Source organism: Arachis hypogaea, chromosome 19 (assembly GCF_003086295.3).
Source record: "Arachis hypogaea cultivar Tifrunner chromosome 19, arahy.Tifrunner.gnm2.J5K5, whole genome shotgun sequence".
NCBI classification, from domain to species: domain Eukaryota; kingdom Viridiplantae; phylum Streptophyta; class Magnoliopsida; order Fabales; family Fabaceae; genus Arachis; species Arachis hypogaea.
The window spans coordinates 30833163-30846925 of record NC_092054.1 but is presented as its reverse complement, the minus strand read 5'-3'; the positions used below and the strand labels follow the sequence as shown (position 1 = coordinate 30846925).

Below are 13763 nucleotides of genomic sequence, written 5' to 3'. Positions count from 1 at the left end.
ATCCACACTCTCTTCCCTATTGTTGCAATTTTTTGCACTACTGATATGCCATTTGCTTCTACTGTTTTCTCACTTGCATGTTGTAGCTACCATGTAATTGAGACCCTCATCATTTGGCATTAACCTAACCATATTTTATTTGTTTCCTATCTTTATTTCTGGGTTACTTTTCTTTTTTTCCTCTTCTTTCAGGATGGCCACCAAAGAAGGGAAAGGGAAAGCTTCTAAATGGGGAAACAGACAAGTTCCATCTGCACAATCTTTGGAGAATAGCATCAGTTGTAGCAGCCCGTCCACTTACACATCTCAGAATGCACCGAGAACGGTGCAATCTTTGAGTGTGGGGAGGTTGATACCGATCTCCATGGGTTAGTTATTTCCTTCTCAACACCAATGTTTAAATTTTTTTTGTTAAATGAGTTGTTGCATTTGCATGTTTGTTTGATTTTTGTGCATATTTTACCACTTGGTTGAAGTAATATTTTCTTTTTCAAGAAACTTTTTATAGCATTCCACTAACTTGAATTAAAATTTTTATTGAATTTGTTTGAAGAAATATTATTTTGGAATATGGTTTAGAGCTCGAACACACAAAACCTGTGAGATTTTGAGCTTATTTGATTGGTTGTATTTTATCAACCAATATTTTATTTTTGGTGTGTGTTGTTCTCTCTAAAATTGTGATCTTTGTCTTGCTTGATTCTATATTTCCATTGTTTGATGTATACATGCACCTATATGATTGAGGCCCTTGTTTCACTAAGCTTACATACCCATATGGCCTTAACCTTTCATTATCCTTTGCAAACCAATTTGAGCCTATTTTACCCTTTTTATTCTTTACTTTAGCACATCATTAACTCTAAGCGGAAAATAATAATGTCCTTAATTTGAATCCTTGGTTAGCTTAGACTAGTGAGAGTGCTTATGATTTAAGTGTGGGAAAAGTGGGTTTGGAAAAGTTTGGTTTAAGAATTGGGTGTTGTATATCTTTATGAAAATGTGAAAGAAATGTTTTGGACATGTTCATGCATTCAATAATTTAATCATATGCATTGAGAAAAACAAAAGAAAAAAAGGCATATATATAAAGAAAATAAAAATAAAAAAATAAAAAAATAAAAAAAAGAGAGAAAAAGAAAAGAAAAAGAGCAAATAATAAAAGGGGACAAAATGCCCCAAAGTAAATGGTGAAAGCAATGCATATGAGTTGTACTCAGATTCGGACGCATGAATATGTGGAAAACATGGTTAATAGATAGTTAGATGTGGTATTATGATTACATGGATTGTCTAAGTTAGGTGGAAAGTTTAAGTTAATTAAGGATTCAGATTTTAGTCCACTTGGCCAAATACAATCCTACCTTGACCCTAACCCCATTATAACCCTTAAAAGACCTCTTGATATGTATATCTGTGCATTAAATTTTTGTTGATTGTTAGATGAAGAGCAAGCCTTTGAAAGCAAGATTAGTAGAGAATTGAGAGATCGAACCTTAAACACCTGAGCGATTAGAGTGCATACACTTCCGGTGAGGGTTCGATGCTTGATTCTTTGTTCTCGGCTTTCATGAGCTATTTTCTTCTGCAAGTTTACTTGTACTTTATTTTGTGATTTGAATTAGTGAAATCCAGTTCGTATTTGTTCTTGAAAGATTTGTTTACTTTTAACCAAGTAGGTAGAAACATTTTGCATGTAGTTGCATTCATATAGATATGTTGCATTTCATACTTTCTACCATTCCTCTTCACTCCTTTATAGTTTCTTGATGAGCGGATAATTTATACGCTTTTTGGCATTGTTTTTAGTATGTTTTTAGTAGAATCTAGTTACTTTTAGGGATGTTTTTATTAGTTTTTATGTTAAATTCACATTTCTGGACTTTACTATGAGTTTGTGTGTTTTTCTGTGATTTCAGGTATTTTCTGGCTGAAATTGAGGGACTTGAGCAAAAATCAGATTCAGAGGTTGAAGAAGGACTGCTGATGCTGTTGGATTCTGACCTCCCTGCACTCAAAGTGAAATTTCTGGAGCTACAGAACTCAAAATGGCGCTCTTCCAATTGCATTGGAAATTAGACATCCAGGGCTTTCCAGCAATGTATAATAGTCCATACTTTGAACGAGTTTAGATGACGTAAAAGGGCGTTGAACGCCAGTTCTACGCTGCTGTCTGGAGTTAAACGCCAGAAACAAGTCACAAACCAGAGTTGAACGCCAGAAATACGTTACAACCTGGCGTTCAACTCCAGAAAGAGCCTCTGCACGTGTAACATTCAAGCTCAGCCCAAGCACACACCAAGTGGACCCCAGAAGTGGATTTATGCATCAATTACTTACTTCTGTAAACCCTAGTAACTAGTTTAGTATAAATAGGACTTTTTACTATTGTATTTGACATCCGGGATTGTATTTTTGATCCTGTGATCACGTTTTGGGGACTGGCCTCTCGGCCATGCCTGAACCTTTCACTTATGTATTTTCAAACGGTAGAGTTTCTGTACTCCATAGATTAAGGTGTGGAGCTCTGCTGTTCTTCATGAATTAATGCAAAGTACTATTGTTTTTCTATTCAATTCAACTTATTCTGCTTCTAAGATATTCATTCATACTTCAACATGAATGTGATGAACGTGACAATCATCATCATTCCCTATGAACGCGTGCCTGACAACCACTTCCGTTCTACCTTCGATTGAATGATTATATCTTGGATCTCTTAATCAGAATCTTTGTGGTATAAGCTAGATTGATGGCGGCATTCATGAGAATCCGGAAAGTCTAAACCTTGTCTGTGGTATTCCGAGTAGGATTCTGGGATTGAATGATTGTGACGAACTTCAAACTCGCGAGTGCTGGGCGTAGTGACAGACGCAAAAGGAGGGTGAATCCTATTCTATTATGATCGAGAACCTCAGATGATTAGCCGTGCTGTGACAGAGCATTTGGACCATTTTCACAAGAGGATAGGATGCAGCCATTGACAAGGGTGATGCCTCCAGACGATTAGCCATACAGTGACAGCGCATCGGACCATTTTCCAGAGAGGATTAAAAGTAGCCATTGACAACGGTGATGTCCTTACATAAAGCCAGCCATGGAAAGGAGTAGGATTGATTGGATGAAGACAGCAGGAAAGCAGAGGTTCAGAGGAACGAAAGCATCTCTATGCGCTCATCTGAAATTCTCACCAATGATTTACATAAGTATTTCTTTCCTTATTTTATTATTTATTTTCGAAAACTCCATAACCATTCTATATCCGCCTGACTGAGATTTACAAGATGACCATAGCTTGCTTCATACCAACAATCTCCGTGGGATCGACCCTTACTCGCGTAAGGTTTATTACTTGGACGACCCAGTGCACTTGCTGGTTAGTTGTACGAAGTTGTGATAAAAAGTTGAGATTACAATTGAGCGTACCATGTTGATGGCACCATTGATGATCACAATTTCGTGCACCAAGTTTTTGGCGCCGGACAACTGACGGTTCATCCTGTTGCTCAGATTAGGTAATTTTCTTTTTGTTTTCTTTTCAAAAATTTTTCAAAAAAAGATTCTTTCAAAAATTTCTCCTTTGTTTTCGAAAAAATTTTAAAATAAAAAAATGTGTTTTCAAAAATATATTTTTCTTCAGAATTTTTAAGAATGAATTCTAGTGTTTCATGAAGGAGGGCTGGCCATAAAGCCATGTCTAAATTCTTTTGGACTGAGGTTTTGGCCTAAAATTGAATGAATTACACTCATATTCATGCTAAAGCTTGGCTGGCTACTAAGCCATGCCTGACCCCCTGTGATTGGAGCTTTAGACTAAAGAGCATAAGATTCCTGGAATTCATATTAAAAATTTTGGAATCCTTATTCTTCCTTTTCAAAATGATTTTCAGAAAAAAAAAATTTAAAAGAAAATACAAAAAAAAGCATAAAATCATAAAAATCAAAAAAATATTTTGTATTTCTTGTTTGAGTCATGTGTCATGTTATAAGTTTGGTGTCAATTGCATATTCATCTTGCATTTTTCGAAAATTCATGTATTCATAGTGTTCTTCATGATCTTCAAGTTGTTCTTGGTAAGTCTTCTTGCTTGATCTTGATGTTTTCATGTTTTGTGTCTTTTCTTGTTTTTCATATGCATTCTTGCATCCATAGAGTCTAAACATGAAAGATTTCTAAGTTTGGTGTCTTGCATGTTTTCTTTGCATATAAAAATTTTCAAAAATAAGTCTTGATGTTCATCATGACATTCAAAGTGTTCTTGGTGTTCATCTTGACATTCATAGTGTTCTTGCATGCATTCATTGTTTTGATCCAAAATTTTCATGCATTGAGTCTTTTTCATGTTTTTCTCTCTCATCATTAAAATTTCAAAAATCAAAAAAATATCTTTCCCTCTTTTCTCTCTTAAATTTCGAAAATTAGATTTGACTTTTTCAAAAAAATTTAAAATCTAGTTGTTTTTATGAGTCAAATCAAATTTTCAATTTAAAAATCTTATCTTTTTCAAAATCTTTTTCAAAAATCAAATCTTTTTCATTTTTCTTATCTATTTTCGAAAATTTCAAAAAATTATTTTTCAAAAATCTTTTTCTTAATTTTACATCATATTTTCGAAAATAACATCATCAATTAATGTTTTGATTCAAAAATTTCAAGTTTGTTACTTGCTTGTTAAGAAAGATTCAAACTTTGAGTTCTAGAATCATATCTTGTGATTTCTTGTGAATCAAGTCATTAATTGTGATTTTAAAAAAAATCAAATCTTTTTTCAAAACTAATTTCAATCATATCTTTTCAAAAATATCTTCTTATCTTATCTTTTTCAAAATTTGATTTTAAAATATCTTTCCTAACTTCTTATCTTCTTATCTTTTTAAAATTGATTTTCAAATTTGTTTCAACTAACTAACTAACTTTTGTTTGTTTCTTATCTTTTTCAAAACTACCTAACTAACTCTCTCTCTCTAATTTTCGAAAATATCTCTCCTCTTTTTCAAAATTTCTTTTTAAATTAACTAATTATTTTAACTTTTGATTTTAAAATTTCGAAAATTACTAACCTTTTTCAAAAACTATTTTCAAAAATCACTAACCCTTTTTCAAAAATAATTTTCGAAAATCCTTCTCCCTCATTTCCTTCTAATTATTTATTCATCTACTAACACTTCTCTTCATCTCACATCACTGCTCCTATCCTTACCCTTGTGTTTGGATTCTTCATTCTTCTTCACCCCTATTCCTTTTCTTCTTCTACTAACAATAAGGAACCTCTTTACTGTGACATAGAGGATTCCTCTTCTTTTCTTGTTCTCTTCTCTTTCTTATGAGCAGGAACAAGAAAAAAGGCATTCTTGTTGAAGCTGATCCAGAACCTGAAAGGACTCTGAAGAGGAAACTAAGAGAAGCTAAATTACAGCAATCCAGAGACAACCTTATTGAAAAGTAAAGGAGATGGCAGCCGAACCCAACAACAATAATGCAAGGAGAATGCTTGGTGACTTTACTGCACCAAATTCCAATTTACATGGAAGAAGCATCTCCATTCCTGCCATTGGAGCAAATAATTTTGAGCTGAAACCTCAATTAGTTTCTCTGATGTAGCAGAACTGCAAGTTTCATGGACTTCCATCTGAAGATCCTTTTCAGTTCTTAACTGAATTCTTGCAGATCTGTGATACTGTTAAGACTAATGGAGTAGATCCTGAAGTCTACAGGCTCATACTTTTCCCTTTTGCTGTGAGAGACAGAGCTAGAATATGGTTGGACTCTCAACCTAAGGATAGCCTGAACTCTTGGGATAAGCTGGTCAAGGCTTTCTTAGCCAAGTTCTTTCCTCCTCAAAAACTGAGTAAGCTTAGAGTGGATGTTCAAACCTTCAGATAGAAAGAAGGTGAATCCCTCTATGAAGCTTGGGAGAGATACAAAGGACTGACCAAAAAGTGTCCTTCTGACATGCTTTCAGAATGGACCATCCTGGATATATTCTATGATGGTCTGTCTAAATTAGCTAAGATGTCATTGGATACTTCTACAGGTGGATCCATTCACCTAAAAAAAATGCCTGCAGAAGCTCAAGAACTCATTGATATAGCTGCTAATAACCAGTTCATGTACACTTCTGAGAGGAATCCTGTGAGTAATGGGACGCCTATGAAGAAGGGAGTTCTTGAAATTGATACTCTGAATGCCATATTGGCTTAGAATAAAATATTGACTCAGCAAGTCAATATGATTTCTCAGAGTCTGAATGGAATGCAAGCTGCATCCAACAGTACTCAAGAGGCATCTTCTGAAGAAGAAGCTTATGATCCTAAGAACCCTGCAATAGCAGAGGTAAATTATATGGGTGAACCTTATGGAAACACCTATAATCCATCATGGAGAAATCATCCAAATTTCTCATGGAAGGATCAACAAAAGTCTCAACAAGGCTTTAATAATGGTGGAAGAAATAGGTTTAACAATAGTAAACCTTTTCCATCATCCACTCAACAACAGACAGAGAATTCTGAGCAGAATCCATCTAGCTTAGAAAATTTAGTCTCTGATCTATCTAAGGCCACTGTGAGTTTCATGAATGAAACAAGATCCTCCATTAGAAATTTAGAAGCACAAGTGGGCCAGCTGAGTAAAAGGATCACTGAAATCCCTCCTAATACTCTCCCAAGCAATACAGAAGAAAATCCAAAAGGAGAGTGCAAGGCCATTGACATAACCACTATGGTCGAACCTGTAAGGGAGGTTGAGGACGTAAATCCTAGTGAGGAAGACCTCTTGGGACGTCCAGTGATCAATAAGGAGTTTCCCTCTGAGGAACCAAAGGAATCTGAGACTCATCTAGAGAACATAGAGATTCCATTAAACCTCCTTATGCCATTCATGAGCTCTGATGAGTATTCCTCTTCTGAAGAGAATGAGGATGTTACTGAAGAGCAAGCTGTCATGTTTCTTGGTGCAATCATGAAGCTGAATGCCAAGTTATTTGGTATTGAGACTTGGGAAGATGAACCTCCCTTGTTCACCAATGAACTAAGTGATCTGGATCAACTGACATTGCCTTAGAAGAAACAGGATCCTGGAAAGTTCGTAATACCTTGTACCATAGGCAACATGATCTTTGAAAAGGCTCTGTGTGACCTTGGTTCAGGGATAAACCTCATGCCCCTCTCTGTAATAGAGAAACTGGGAATCTATGGGGTGCAAGCTGCTAAAATCTCATTAGAGATGGCAGACAATTCAAGAAAACAGGCTTATGGACAAGTAGAGGATGTGTTAGTAAAGGTTGAAGGCCTTTACATCCCTGCTGATTTCATAGTCTTGGATACTGGGAAGAATGAGGATGAATTCATCATCCTTGGAAGACCTTTCCTAGCCACAACAAGAGCTGTGATTGATGTTGACAGAGGTGAATTAGTCCTTCAATTGAATGAGGACTCCCTTGTGTTTACAACTCAAGGATACCTTTCTGTAAACATGAAAAAGAGGCACAGTAAGCTTCTCTCAAAACAGAGTCAACCAGAGCCCCCCACAGTCAAACTCTAAGTTTGGTGTTGGGAGGCCACAACCAAACTCTAAGTTTGGTGTTGAACTCCCATATCCAAACTATAAGTTTGGTGTTGGGGAGTCTCAACAATGCTCTGAACATCTGTGAGGCTCCATGAGAGCCCACTGTCAAGCTATTGACATTAAAGAAGCGCTTGTTGGGAGGCAACCCAATTTTTATTTATCTAATTATATTTTTCTTATTCTTTCATGTTTTATTAGGTTTATGATCATGTGGAGTCACAAAATAAATATAAAAATAGAAAACGGAATCAAAAACAGCAGAAGAAAAACCACACCCTGGAGGAAGGCCTTACTGGCATTTAAACGCCAGTAAGAAGCATCTGGCTGGCATTCAACGCCAGAACAGAGCATGGTTCTGGCGCTGAACGCCTAAAATGGGCAGCATCTGGGCGTTTGAACGCCAGAATTGCACCCTGGAGAAGAGCTGGTGCTGAACGCCCAGAACAAGCATGGTTCTGGCATTCAACGCCAGAAATGGGCAACAAATGGGCGTTCAACGCCCAGAACAAGCACCAATCTGGCGCTGAACGCCCAGAGTTGTGTGCAAAGGCATTTTACATGCCTAATTTGGTGCAAGGTTGTAAATCCTTGAACACCTCAGGATCTGTGGACCCCACAGGATCCCCACCTACCTCCACTCACTTCTTCTCACCCTTCTTTCACACCATCCCATAAACACTCTTCCCCAAAACTCTTCACCAATCACCTCAATCTCTCTTCCCTATCACCACTTCACCACTCACATCCATCCACTCTTCCCCATAAACCTACCTCATAAACTCCACCTACCTTCAAAATTCAAAATTAATTTCCCACCCAACCCACCCTACATGGCCGAACCTAACCCCCCTTCCCTATATAAAGCCCTCCATTCTTCCTCATTTTCACACAACACAACCCTCTCTTCTCTTCTTGGCCGAATACACCTTTCCCCCTCTTCTCCATATTTTCTTCTTCTTCTTCATCTTTTCTTTCTTCTCTTGCTCGAGGGCGAGCAATATTCTAAGTTTGGTGTGGTAAAAGCATAAGCTTTTTATCTTTCCATTACCATTGACGGAACCTAAGACCGGAGAATCCTCTAGAAAAGGGAAAGGGAAGACAAAAGCTTCCACCTCCGAGTCATGGGAGATGGAAAGATTCATCTCCAAAGCTCATCAAGACCACTTCTATGATGTTGTGGCCAAGAAGAAGGTGATCCCTGAGGTTCCTTTCAAGCTCAAGAAGAATGAGTATCCGGAGATCCGACATAAAATTCAAAGAAGAGGTTGGGAAGTTCTAACAAAACCCATTCAACAAGTCGGCATCCTAATGGTTCAAGAGTTCTATGCCAATGCATGGATCACTAGGAACCATGATCAAAGTAAGAACCCGGACCCAAAGAATTATCTCACCATGGTTCGGGGGAAATACTTAGATTTTAGTCCGGAAAATATGAGGTTGGCGTTTAACTTGCCTGTGATGCAAGGAGATGCACGCCCCTACACTAGAAGGGTCAACTTTAATCAAAGGTTGGACCAAGTCCTCATGGACATATGTGTGGAAGGAGCTCAATGGAAGATTGACTCCAAAGGCAAGCCGGTTCAACTAAGAAGACTGGACCTCAAGCCTGTGGCTAGAGGATGGTTAGAGTTCATACAATGCTCCATCATCCCCACTAGCAACCGATTCGAATTTGCCATCTCTGTTACTCAGCTGGAGCTTCCATAGAAGGAGACATTCCCATTGAGGAAGAGAAGCCCATCACTAAGAAAAGGATGGAGCAAGCAAGAGAGCCCATTCATGTAGCTCAAGAGGCGCATGAAATTCATCACCATGAGATCCCAGAAATGCCTCCAATGCATTTCCCTCCACAAAACTATTGGGAGCAAATCAACACCTCCCTAGGAGAATTAAGTTCCAACATGGGACAATTAAGGGTGGAACATCAAGAGCACTCCATCATTCTTTATGAAATAAGAGAAGATCAAAAAGCAATGATGGAGGAGCAACAAAGACAAGGAAGAGACATAGAAGAGCTCAAGGACATCATTGGTTCCTCAAGAAGGAAATGCCACCATCACTAAGGTGGACTCATTCCCTGTTCTTATTCTCTGTTTTTCGTTTTTTTTATGTTAAGTGCTTATCTATGTTTGAGTCTTATTACATGATCATTAGTAGTTAGTAACTTTGTCTTAAAGTTATGAATGTCCTATGAATCCATCACCTCTCTTAAATGAAAACTGTTTTAATTCAAAAGAACAAGAAGTACATGAGTTTCGAATTTATCCTTGAACTTAGTTTAATTATTTTGATGTGGTGACAATGCTTCTTGTTTTCTGAATGTATGCTTGAACAGTGCATATGTCTTTTGAAGTTGTTGTTTAAGAATGTTAAATATGTTGGCTCTTGAAAGAATGATGACAAGGAGACATGTTATTTGATAATTTGAAAAACCATAAAAATGATTCTTGAAGCAAGAAAAAGCAGCAAAGAACAAAGCTTGCAGAAAAAAAGAGAAAAAAAATAGGCGAAAAAAAAATAGAAAGAAAAAGAAAAAGCAAGCAGAAAAAGCCAAAAGCTCTTAAAACCAAGAGGCAAGAGCAAAAAGCCAATAACCCTTAAAACCAAAAGGCAAGGGCAAATAAAAAGGATCCCAAGGCTTTGAGCATCAGTGGATAGGAGGGCCCAAAGGAATAAAATCCTGGCCTAAGCGGCTAAACCAAGCTGTCCCTAACCATGTACTTGTGGCGTGTAGGTGTCAAGTGAAAACTTGAGACTGAGCGGTTAAAGTCAAGGTCCAAAGCAAAAGAAGAGTGTGCTTAAGAACCCTGGACACCTCTAATTGGGGACTTTAGCAAAGCTGAGTCACAATCTGAAAAGGTTCACCCAATTATGTGTCTGTGGCATTTATGTATCCGGTGGTAATACTGGAAAATAAAGTGCTTAGGGCCACGGCCAAGACTCATAAAATAGCTATGTTCAAGAATCATCATACTGAACTAGGAGAATCAATAACACTATCTGAACTCTGAGTTCCTATAGAAGCCAATCATTCTGAACTTCAATGGATAAAGTGAGATGCCAAAACTATTCAAGAGGCAAAAAGCTACAAGTCCCGCTCATTTAATTGGAGCTATCTTTCATTGATAGTTTGGAATTTATAGTATATTCTCTTCTTTTTATCCTATTTGATTTTCAGTTGCTTGGGGACAAGCAACAATTTAAGTTTGGTGTTGTGATGAGCAGATAATTTATACGCTTTTTGGCATTGTTTTTAGTATGTTTTTAGTAGAATCTAGTTACTTTTAGGGATGTTTTTATTAGTTTTTATGTTAAATTCACATTTCTGGACTTTACTATGAGTTTGTGTGTTTTTCTGTGATTTCAGGTATTTCCTGGCTGAAATTGAGGGACTTGAGCAAAAATCAGATTCAGAGGTTGAAGAAGGACTGCTGATGCTGTTGGATTCTGACCTCCCTGCACTCAAAGTGGAATTTCTGGAGCTACGGAACTCAATATGGCGCGCTTTCAATTGCGTTGGAAAGTAGACATCCAGGGCTTTCCAGCAATGTATAATAGTCCATACTTTGAACGAGTTTAGACGATGTAAAAGGGCGTTGAACGGCAGTTCTACGCTGCTGTCTGGAGTTAAACGCCAGAAACAAGTCACAAACCAGAGTTGAACGCCAGAAATACGTTACAACCTGGCGTTCAACTCCAGAAAGAGCCTCTGTACGTGTAAAATTCAAGCTCAGTCCAAGAACACACCAAGTGGGCCCCGGAAGTGGATTTATGCATCAATTACTTACTTCTGTAAACTCTAGTAACTAGTTTAGTATAAATAGGACTTTTTACTATTGTATTTGACATCCGGGATTGTATTTTTGATCCTGTGATCACGTTTTGGGGGCTGGCCTCTCGGCCATGCCTGAACCTTTCACTTATGTATTTTCAAACGGTAGAGTTTCTGCACTCCATAAATTAAGGTGTGGAGCTCTGCTGTTCTTCATGAATTAATGCAAAGTACTACTGTTTTTCTATTCAATTCAACTTATTCCGCTTCTAAGATATTCATTTGCACTTCAACATGAATGTGATGAACGTGATAATCATCATCATTCCCTATGAATGCGTGCCTGACAACCACTTCCGTTCTACCTTCGATTGAATGATTATCTCTTGGATCTCTTAATCATAATCTTCGTGGTATAAGCTAGATTGATGGCGGCATTCATGAGAATCCGGAAAGTCTAAACCTTGTCTGTGGTATTCCGAGTAGGATTCTGGGATTGAATGACTGTGACGAACTTCAAACTCGCGAGTGCTGGGCGTAGTGACAGACGCAAAAGGAGGGTAAATCCTATTCCAGTATGATCGAGAACCTCAGATGATTAGTCGTGCTGTGACAGAGCATTTGGACCATTTTCACAAGAGGATAGGATGCAGCCATTGACAAGGGTGATGCCTCCAGACGATTAGCCATGCAGTGACACGCATCGGACCATTTTCCAGAGAGGATTAAAAGTAGCCATTGACAACGGTGATGTCCTTACATAAAGCCAGCCATGGAAAGGAGTAGGATTGATTGGATGAAGACAGCAGGAAAGCAGAGGTTCAGAGGAACAAAAGCATCTCTATGCGCTCATCTGAAATTCTCACTAATGATTTACATAAGTATTTCTTTCCTTATTTTATTATTTATTTTTGAAAACTCCATAACCATTCTATATTCGCCTGACTGAGATTTACAAGATGACCATAGCTTGCTTCATACCAACAATCTCCGTGGGATCGACCCTTACTCGCGTAAGGTTTATTACTTGGACGACCCAGTGCACTTGCTGGTTAGTTGTGCGAAGTTGTGATAAAAAGTTGAGATTACAATTGAGCGTACCATGTTGATGGCGCCATTGATGATCACAATTTCGTGCACCATTTCTCTTAAGCTTAGCATGAGGACATGCTAATGTTTAAGTGTGGGGAGCTTGATAAACCACTATTTTATGGTTTATCTTGTGCTAATTTGAGTGGTTTATATCAATTCTTTACTCACTTATTCATATGATTTGCATGAGTTTACATTTTTTCCTTCCTGATTTTGTGCTATGATTGAAACCATACTTCTTTGGCCTTATATTTGCTAATCTTAATCCTCTCTTATTACCATTCAATTCTGTGATATGTGAGTTAAGTGATTTTAGGGATTACAGGGCAGGAATGGCTTAGAGGATGGAAAGGAAGCATGCGAAAGTGGAAGGAATACAAGAAACTGAAGGAACTGCTAATGCTGTCCAGTCTGACCTCCTGGTACTAAATCGACCATAACTTGAGCTACAAAAGTCCAAATGATGCGGTTCTAGTTGCGTTGGAAAGCTAATGTCCGGGGCTTCGCAACGATATATAATTTGATATAGCTACCCCGAAGCCAGGCGACGCGCACGCGTAGATTACGCGGACGCGTGACCTGGCAAAAACCCAATCCACGCTAACGCATGGACGACGCGTACGTGTGACTTTGCCGACCTGTACGTACCAGAAATTGCTGGGGTGATTTCTGGGCTGTTTTTGACCCAGTTTTCGATCTAGAAAATACAGATTAGAGGCTATAAAGTGGGAGAATCCATCCATTCATAACGAGGATAACACAACATTCATAATTAACAATTTTAGGTTTTAGATGTAGTTCTTAGAGAGAGAAGCTCTCTCCTCTCTCTCTTAGGATTTAGGATTTAGGATTTCTCTTAATTTTTGGATTGCTTCTTCATTCCAGGTTCAATGTTCCTTTAATTATGTTCTCTTCTACTTTTATTTATTCTATTACTTTAGTTTGTTTATTTTTCCAATTTGATTTATGAACTCTCCATGTTAGATTTGATTTCTTATTTAATGCAATTTGAGGTATTTCATATTTATGATTTTAATTTAGCTTTTTACATTCTTAGCTTTAATTGATGAATTGATTAATTGGAGACACTTGAGTTGGAATGCTCAAGTGGTCAGTTAAATTGGAAGTTGTTGGCTAATTCTGTATTTACTAACGCTAGACCTTCCTAAGGAAGAGGACTAGGATTTGCGAATAAGAGTTAGCTCAATCACTTGTCTTTTCTTTATTTAGTAAGGGTTAACTAAGTGAAAATAACAACCTCTTTATACTACACTTGAGAAAATTCCAACAAGAATAGAACTTCCAATTAATCATTCTTCCATTCAAGGCTTT

At 37.6% G+C, this 13763-nt stretch overlaps 1 protein-coding gene and 1 non-coding gene across 2 annotated transcripts in view; one reads left to right on the top strand and one right to left on the bottom strand.

Annotated features, from left to right (window-relative positions):
- The window catches only part of LOC112778199 (2-alkenal reductase (NADP(+)-dependent)-like), an 89960-nt gene that overhangs the window by 53545 nt on the left and 22652 nt on the right, over positions 1-13763 (top strand). The gene's annotated exons all lie outside the window — the stretch shown is intronic.
- On the bottom strand, positions 5852-5959 carry LOC112780380 (small nucleolar RNA R71). Its single transcript, XR_003191221.1, has one exon. It is a non-coding gene; the product is annotated as a small nucleolar RNA R71 (small nucleolar RNA).